The 10,043-nt window shown below is 37.8% G+C and overlaps 1 long non-coding RNA gene across 1 annotated transcript in view; it reads left to right on the plus strand.

The window, feature by feature from the left end:
- The window catches only part of LOC127185657 (uncharacterized), a 35,180-nt gene extending 29,178 nt beyond the window's left edge, over positions 1–6,002 (plus strand). Inside the window, exon 3 of the long non-coding RNA XR_007830204.1 lies at positions 5,939–6,002. This is a non-coding gene — a long non-coding RNA (uncharacterized LOC127185657). The remainder of the gene's footprint in view (positions 1–5,938) is intronic.
- Positions 6,003–10,043: the final 4,041 nt, after the last annotated feature.

Raw genomic sequence — 10,043 nt, forward strand, 5'->3', positions numbered from 1 at the left:
GTTTTCTTTTTTAAGTTGTGTGTGGTGTAAGCACACGTGTATGTGGGTTCATGTACCTGTATACTCATACAGAGGCCAGAGGAGGACATCTGATGCCCTACTCTGTCATTCTCTGTCTTAGTCCTTGAGAGAGGACCTATCATTAAAATTGGAGCTAGGTTGGCAGCAAGGACACCCCAGTGGCCCTCCTATTTCAACTTGTCACAGCTCTGGAGTTTTAGGTACATGTCTAGCTTTTGACATGAGTACTGGAGATTTGAACTCAGGTCCCTGTGCTTGCACCAAAAGTGCTTTCACCAGCTGAGCCATCTCTCCATTTTTATTGCTAATCTTATAAAATAAAAAAAATTGGCTTTTATTTTAGTACACTCTACCTTATTTTATGCTATTATCTTGATTATTCTCATCTAGCTAATGCTTTGAACATGTCCTGTTTCTTTTCTGACTCCTTAACACAGAAGCTTAGATTCCCTTTAATCTCCTAATAAAGCATTTGGATCAGTAGGCCTCCTGTCAAACACCACCTTCACTGTACTTCCAAACTGATGAACATTACATAATTTCACTAAGTTGTAAGCTTTTCATACTCTTTAATAATTACCTGTAGAATGATATTTTGTAACCATTAAAAAGTATACAGTATGTTTAGTATGTATTCTTTCATTTTTTTCTTAATTCTGAGTGTAGTTGTGATCAGAAAGAATGAGATAGTTGATAGTGGATTTTTGTATACATGTATTGAGATTATTTTAGCTTCTAAAACATAGTGAAGCTTTGAAAAGTTGAGCTTCAGTCACTCAGCAAGTGTTTTGGTTATTTTGTGTAATGTGTGTATTTATGTGTCTCAGTAACATGTTATCCTTAGACATGACTTTTTAAAATGTAATAATATTTTATTGGTAACTCTATAGAATGTAGTACATTTTTATTTTCTGGCTTTGATTCATTTCTCTCTAATTATTTATAATGTTTGAGCATAATTTTTCTTCATACAATCTGTTCTGATCAAGATTGCTTCTCCCCCAACTCCTCCCAGTTCCACCCCACCTCCTCCTCTACCTCTCTTTAGAAACAAATGGGCAAAATAAAAAAAAGAAACACACATAAACAAAACTCAGGAAAACACAAAATAGGAAACCACCATATACAAGCAAAAGAGTAATAAAATAAGAAATGGCCCAAACAAAGCTATATGTGACAAAAATCTACAAAAATACCAGTGAGTTCATTCTGTGTTGGCTCTCTGTTGTTGGGCATGGGGCCTACCCATAAGTGCGCTTTATATGCCTGGTGATTTTTGCAAGCAGTTACTTGAACATAGATTTTACTTTCCAGTCTACTTCTCTACAATACTACAGATTATATCAACTTTTTTTATTAATATTTATGTGACATGGCTCTTTTGATCATGCGATTTTTCAACATTTCTGGGCTATTTAATTTTATATATGTGTAGTTTAAACAATATTATTTAGAAGAATTTTTTAATTCAAGTTCAGGTCATTGTCTTTTAACTTTTATTTGCTTATTTACTTCTTGACAGTGTCTTACACTGCAGTTCAGGCTAGAATTATGTAATTAAGAGAAGTTCAAATAAACTTCCCCTGGAGAGGGAGACCGGGTGGCACTCAGAGGAAGGACAGCAGGTTACCAAGAAGAGACTTGATACCCTATGAGCATATACAGGGGGAGGTAATCCCCCTCAGGAACAGTCATAGGGGAAGGGAGTAAGGAGAAAATGGGAGGGAGAGAGGAATGGGAGGATACAAGGGATGGGATAACAATTGAGATGTAACAAGAATAAATTAATAAAAAATTTTAAAAAACCAAATAAACCTTTTGCTTTCAGCTTCCTGAGTCCTCTGAATATAATTCACACCAGACTACATTATGGTGTTTGTTTGTTTGTTTGTTTGAGACTAGACAAGTTAACAAAAACTGTAATCACAAAACTAACTGGGCTCATTTATTCCATCTTTGTGATTTCTGCCATTGGCCTAGTTTGGATATTCATTTTTGCCCTATTCCTACTGTCTTTTAGATTGTTTAAGATTCATTTGTACATTTCCTAGTTCTGAGTGTTTGCTATTTATGACAGGGTATTTGCAGGCCCACACATTAGCTACTGTTTTCTGTTTCTTCACATCAAATTGCACCAGGAGGCATGAGTTATGTCTGCTTGCACTATGGCTCACATTTACATCAACTCTAAGAAATAAAGGAAGTATCTGGTGTCCATTCATTTGCATTCATTCTGAAGAATAAGCATTACCAACCTAGCCTTTCATTTGAGAATATTGGGCAATTGAGTCTGTCAGTATCCTGCCATGAAGTAGGGAAGGGCTCCTGAGATCCCACACCTCCCTGAGGATTTATACTCAACTAATGGTCACTGGACAATAGAGAGGTTTTTTTTTTAGTGTTTTAGTCATTGGTAAGCTGTCCATGTTTCTATAACGAGCCTCGCACCCTCATTCCTGTATGCAACCCTAATTAAACACACAGTGGATTACCAAAATAAGATAAAACAAACAAACAAACAGCATGAAAGTATAAGGTGGATTAGTTGAAAAGGGGATTAATGGAAATTACACAGTGGACAAGAGAGGCTTATGGGGGAAGTAAATGCATGATCAAAATACATTATATTTATGTATGGAAATGTCATAATGAAGCTCTTTATGCATATTTAATATATGCTAATAAAATATTTAATCTAATTATATATGCTTGGAAAATGTTAGCTCTTTTCATGGGCTACGAAAGCACTTTGCACTTAAGCAGTGGAGACACTAGAGAAGAAGTGGTGCATTCCATGCACAAAACAGTGAACAAGATCAATATCTATACTTAAAAGCTATGGTGCTGGTAGAAGGCTGTTCTGTGTTTGTTCAGAAATGGGTATTTTCTTAGTTTCTTCTCCAAGTGCTGTTATAAAATATAACAACAAAAGCAACTTGAGGGTGAAATGTTTAGTCTGGCTCACAGTTCAAAGGTACAGTCTATCATGGAGACTTCAAGCTGCAGGACTCATCAAATGCACAAGCAACAAACAGAGAGAGATAAATGTTCAGTGCAGCTCATATTGCTTTCTCCATGTTATACACTCGAGATTCTCCTGCCCAGGAAACGGTCCTGCCTCCATTTAAGATGGGTCTTCCCTCACCAATGAACCTAATCAAGATAACTCCTCACGGAGAAGCCCATTCCCCAGATAGCTCTCATGAAGATGCCAATACTATCACAGGTATTATGAGTGTGGAGGGTAGAGAAAGCGTTCAAGAGGGATATAGAAGCAGAGGTCACTGAGAAGCATATGAACTGCATTGCATTCATTGCATAGAGCCGCAATCTATCTACCTGGCTAACATCTTTCATTCCGTGGTGATGTTCAGGCTTTGACATACATATGAATCACCTGTGATTGTAGTTAAAGGGAAAATTCCAGTTCTTTGGATCTGAGATAGACCAAGCATTGCCGTTTCTATCAAGGGATAGTTCTGCTATTACTGCTGGTGGACAGGCAACATTCTGTGCAACAGTATTCTTTGGCTCTCTGGGATAGGAACCACATCGCATTCACTCTTAACTTCCTAAATCCTAGCATTCTGCCTGGTGCATAGTAAGCTTGATGTGTGTTAAAGATTAAAGATAAGGAGACTCCTAGATGAAGGGATTTTTTTTGCTAAGTTTTTTCCCCAGCGTTCTTTTTATATAATTAATTAATTTTCTTTACATCTTGACCACAGTTTTCCTCCATTTTTCCTCTCCTCTCACCTCATCTTCCCCCATCCACTCCTCCTCCCTTTCTCTTGAGAAAAGAAGAGGCCTCTCATGGATATCAACCAGCCTTGACATATTAAGCTGCAGTAAGACTAGGTGAGTCTTCTCCTACTGAAGCTAGACCATGCAGTCCCATTAGTGAAAAGGATCCCAAAGGCAACAGAGTCAGAGACAGCCCTTGCTCCTGCTGTTAGGACTTCCACATGAAGGCCAAGCTGTACATCTGTTACGTGTATGCAGAGAACCTAGGTTTGTCCTATGCGTGCTCTCTAGTTGGTGGTTCAATCTCTGTGATCCCCTATGCGTGCAGATTAACTAATTCTGTAGGTTTTCTTGTGGTATTCATGACCCCTTTGGCTCTTACCATCCTTTCTCCCACTCTTCCACAAGATTCTCCAAGCTTCGTCTAATTTGGCTATGGGCCTCTGCATATGTTTGCTATAGCATTTATTTATTTATTTATGAGTGTATGTATGTGTGGGCATGCACCTATATTTGTGTATATTTTTTATTTCTGTGTGGCTGTATGTGATGGCCAGAGGTGAACATAAGATGTATCTTGGCTTTTGAGAAAGAGTTCCTCACTGAGACCTAGAGTTCACTGATTAGGTTAGGCTGGCTGTCCAGTGAACCCCAGGGATATTCCTGCCTCCACTTCCTCAGCACTGACATTACCAGCACCTGCTGCCATGCCTGGCCTTTACCTGAGTGCAGAGGGCTGAACTTGGGTCCTGCTGCTCTTGTGGCAGGCAAGCATTTTACTCTTGAAGCTATCACACCCTGAAGTATCTCCTTACAAGGGCAACAAGAAAGAGTTAAGTCAAAAATATCTGGAGGTAGGAGAAAGTGTTAGTCTGGCAGATGTAGAGAATTGGGTTGACGAGAAGTAAATTCCATGAAGACCAAGTCTAGAATATGCTATTGGAAGTCATGAAACATGGGACCATTAAAGACTTTGGATAGAAGATCAAAGATGATTTTTTAAATTAAAACAAAACCTAGTGGCTTTTTCTGCAAAAAACTACAATAATTACCTCTCAGATACTAATATTCTCAGTTAAAGGTTTTCTGTAGGACATGTGCTCATTCACTCAACAAAAAATCTTCAGGTCTTTACCTCCAGGGCTGATTTAAATATGATGTAGCCCAAGTCTTTCTCCTTTTTCTCTTCCTTCCTTCCTTTCTTTCTTTCTTTCTTTCTTTTTCTTTTTTATTTTTATTTTTTGGTTTTTTGAGACAAGGTTTCTCTATGTAGCCTTGGTTGTCCTGGACTCACTTTGTAGACCAGGTTGGCCTTGAACTCACAGAAATCCGCCTGCTTCTGCCTCCCGAGTGCTGGGATTAAAGGCGTGCACCACGACCACCCGGCTGCTTAAGTCTTTTTTCATTTGTAGAACCTCTGTTTTACATTGTATACAAATAAATAAATAATTAATTAAAAAATAAAAACAACTCACATCCCTCAGGAAACATAATTCATTACTGAACAACACATGGTCAAGATTTTGTAATTATAGTTTATGATATTTGGCTACAAGTAACTTTTGATTTATGAATTGGTTATAATTTCTCAGTAGTCACCATGCATGCACATCCTCATTAACAGACTGAGAAAATACAACTTACAGATTTTTTTTTAATGTAGTGAAATGCTTACAGATACTAAACATATTGATTATGGAAAGTGGCGAAGTTAAGAATTTAATTAAACATTTACTGATTTCTATTTTACAGATCTCACTTTGTATTTCTAGATCCGTACATTTCATTTCAAATCTCAATTATTTTTATTCCCTATAAAACCCTAAAGCTTTGATCAAACATTAGCTGAGTGTACACTACCTCTTTCCCCTCCTATCACTCCTTTGGGAACTAACCAATTATTTTTCTAATCTGAGGAACAATCAGTAAGAAAGGTATCTACATTATGTAAGAAGAAATAAGTCAACTCAGTGATTTTCTAATAGAGAAGGTGCTATTTTGAGTCCATACATCAAGCATGAAGGGACTCATCATTACTGGATAGTTAATCCCCTACTTTATCTAAAAATTATCTCTGCAGCTGTATGATTACTTAAGTTCAGACACTAACTGACAAGATGTTTTTCTTTTGCTGCTTTGTTTGTCATTTTCTTTTTTCTTTTCCCTGAAACAGTGGCTTGCTGTATTCCCCAGACAAGTGTCAAGCTTGTGGACTCAAATGATCTTCCTGCCTCAGCTTTCCAAGTAAAGTGGGAATATTGGCACACACTACTACAGAACTTTTTATTTTCTTTTGAGACTGAGTCTTACTGTGTGCCCCTAGAGTTCCAGGTAGCCTGGAACTGGCCTCAAACTCTCAGAGAGCCACCTCCCTTTGCCTCCCCATGCTAGGATTAAAGCTGTGCACCACTGTCCCCATCTTAGACTGTTTTCTGTTCCTCTAACAAAATACTTGAAACCTATTTTTCTAAAGAACAGTAGTTGGAAGAGACCACAGATGCCAGGCCAGACTACTTTACCCAGCAAAATTATCAATAACCATTGATGGAGAAAACAAAATATTCCATGACAAAAAAAAAATTCAAACAGTACCTATCCACAAATCCAGCTTTACAGAAGGTACTAGAAGGAAAACTCCATCCCAAAGGGTCAAGCTACAACCAAAACTACCCAGGAAATAGATAACTATCCCATGGCAAAAACACAACTACACAAACGCTCAACTGGAAACAACATCAAAATTAAGACTCTTAACAGTCACTGTTCATTAATATCTCTCAACATCAATGGCCTCAATTCTCCAATAAAAAGACACAGACTAACTGAATGGGTACATAAACAAGACCCAACATTCTTCTGCATCCAAGAAACAATCTCACCCATAATGAAAGGCATTACCTCAGGGTAAATGGTTGGAAAAAAATATTCCAAGCAAACAGTCACAAGAAGCAAGCAGGCGTAGCCATTTTAGTATCGAACAAAATAGACTTTCAACCAAAATTAATCAAAAGGGATGAGGAAGGACACTTCATACTCATCAAAGGTAAAGTCAACCAAGATGACATCACAATTCTGAACATCTATGCTCCCAATACAAGGGCACCCACATTTGTAAAAGATCTGCTTAAAAAGCTTAAACCACACATCGATCCCCACACAATAATAGTGGGAGACTTCAACACCCCACTCTCACTGAAGGATAAGTCATTGAAACAGAAACTAAGCCGAGAAATAACATCATTAACCAATGCCATGGGTCAAATGGATCTAACAGATATCTATAGAACCTTTCACCCAAACAAGAAAGAATACACCTTCTTCTCTGCACCCCATGGAACCTTCTCCAAAATTGATCACATCGTAGGTCACAAAGCAAGCCTCAACAGATACAAGAGGATTGAAATAATACCTTGTATCCTATCAGATCACCATGCTTTTAGGCTGCAATTCAACAACAACAGAAACAACAAAAAGCCTACATGTTCGTGGAAACTAAACAACTCTCTGCTAAATGACACCTGGGTCAGGGAAGAAATAAAGAAAGAAATCAAGGAGTTTCTGAAATTCAATGAAAATGAAGAAACAACATATCCAAACTTGTGGGATACATTGAAAGCAGTGCTAAGAGGAAAATTCATAGCACTAAGTGCCTTTAAAAAGAAATTGGAAACATCGCACATAAGCATCTTCACAACACAACTGGAAGCCCTAGAAAAAAAAGAAGCAGAAACACCCAAGAGGAGTAGATGCCTGGAAATAATCAAACTCAGGGCTGAAATTAACAAATTAGAAACTAAGAAAACAGTCCAAAGAATCAACAAAACCAAAAGCTGGCTCTTTGAGAAAATCAACAAGATAGACAGACCATTAGCCAAACTAACTAAAAGGCAGAGAGACAGTATTGAAATCAACAAAATCAGAAATGAAAAGGGAGACATAACAACAGACACTGTAGAAATTCAAAGAATCATAAGATCCTACTTTGAAGGCATATATGCCACAAAATTTGAAAATCTAAGGGAAATGGACGATTTTCTTGATCCATTTCACTTGCCAAAGTTGAATGAAGAACAGATAAACAAGCTAAATAGTCCCATTTCCCCTACAGAAATAGAAGCAATCATCGATGGTCTCCCAACCAAAAAAAGCCCAGGGCCAGATGGTTTCAGTGCAGAATTCTACCAGACCTTCAAGGGAGAGCTAATACCGATACTCTTCAAGCTACTCCAAAAGATAGAAATGGATGGAAAATTACCAAATTCATTCTATGAGGCCATAGTCTCATTGATACCTAAACCTCACAAAGATTCAACAAAGAAAGAGAATTTCAGACCAATTTCTCTTATGAACATAGATGCAAAAATACTAAATAAAATACTTGCAAAACGAATACAGGAACATATCAAAGATATCATTCATCATGACCAAGTAGGCTTCATTCCAGGCAGGCAGGGATGGTTTAATATACGGAAATCCATCAATGTAATCCACCATATAAACAAACTGAAAATAAAAAAACTACATGATCATCTCCTTGGATGCAGAGAAAGCATTTGATAAAATTCAACATCCATTCATGTTTAAAGTTTTAGAGAGATCGGGGATACAAGGCACTTTCCTCAACATAATAAAGGCTATATACAGCAAACCAATAGCCAAAATCAAAGTAAATGGTGAGATACTCAAGGAAATTCCTCTCAAATCGGGAACAAGACAAGGCTGCCCACTCTCTCCATATCTCTTCAATATAGTACTCGAAGTTCTAGCCAGAGCAATAAGACAACAAAAGGAGATCAAGGGTATCCAAATGGGAAAGGAGGAATTCAAATTATCCCTCTTTGCAGATGATATGATAGTGTACTTAAGTGACCCTCAAAATTCCACCAGAGAACTCCTAAAGCTGATAAACACCTTCAGCAAATTGGCTGGATACAAAATTAACTCAAAAAAGTCTGTAGCCTTCCTATACACAAAAATACAAGCTTGCAGAGGAAGAAATTAGGAAAGCCACACCCTTCACATTAGCCACAAGCAATATAAAATATCTAGGAGTTACCCTAACTAAGCAAGTGAAGGACTTATATGAAAAAAATTTCAAAACTCTGAAGAAAGAGATTGAAGATGACCTGAGAAGATGGCATGATCTTCCTTGCTCATGGATCAGGAGAATTAACATATTAAAAATGGCCATCCTACCAAAAGCAATCTACAGATTCAATGCAATCCCTATCAAAATACCTACACAATTTTTTAAAGACATTGAAAGTTCAATTCTGAACTTCATATGGAAAAACAAAAAACCAAGAATAGCTAAAACAATCTTGTACAATAAAAGGTGCTCCGGAGGAATCTCCATACCTGATCTCAAACTGTACTATAAAGCAATAGTAATTAAAACAGCATGGTACTGGCACAGCAACAGGCTGGTTGATCAGTGGAATCGAATCGAAGACCCAGATATGAATGCACACACTTATGGTCACTTGATTTTTGACAAAGAAGCCAAATCCATTCAATGGAAAAAGGATAGCATCTTCAACAAATGGTGCTGGTCTAACTGGAGGTCTATGTGTAAAAAAATGAAACTGGACCCATATTTGTCACCTTGCACAAAACTCAAATCCAAGTGGATTAAAGACCTCAACATAAAACCAGAGACACTAAGCCACTTAGAAGAAAAAGTGGGAAAGAGCCTGGAACATATTGGCACAGGAGACAATTTCCTGAACAGAACACCAATGGCCCAGGCCTTAATGTCAATCATTAATAAATGGGACCTCATGAGGCTGAGAAGCTTCTGTAAGGCAGGAGACACTGTCAAGAGAACAAAGCGACAGCCTACAGACTGGGAAAAAATCTTCACCAACCCTACATCGGACAAAGGTCTAATATCCAAAATATATAAAGAACTCAAGAAATTAAACACCACCAAACCGAATAACCCAATTGAGAAATGGGGCTTGGAACTAAAAAGAGAATTCTCAACAGAGGAGTATCAAATGGCTGAGAAACACTTAAAGAAATGCTCAACCTCCTTAGTCATCAGGGAAATGCAAATCAAAACAACTCTGAGATTCCATCTTACACCCATCAGAATGGCTAAGATCAAAAGTTCAAGTGACACCACATGCTGTCGAGGATGTGGGGAGAGAGGAACACTCCTTCATTGCTGGTGGGAATGCAAACTAGTACAGCCACTTTGGAAATCTATCTGGTGCTATCTCAGAAAAATGGGAATAGGGCTTCCTCAAGACCCAGCTATTCCACTCCTTGGAATA

The sequence above is a fragment of the Acomys russatus genome, chromosome X (genome assembly GCF_903995435.1).
Source record: "Acomys russatus chromosome X, mAcoRus1.1, whole genome shotgun sequence".
Taxonomy (NCBI): domain Eukaryota; kingdom Metazoa; phylum Chordata; class Mammalia; order Rodentia; family Muridae; genus Acomys; species Acomys russatus.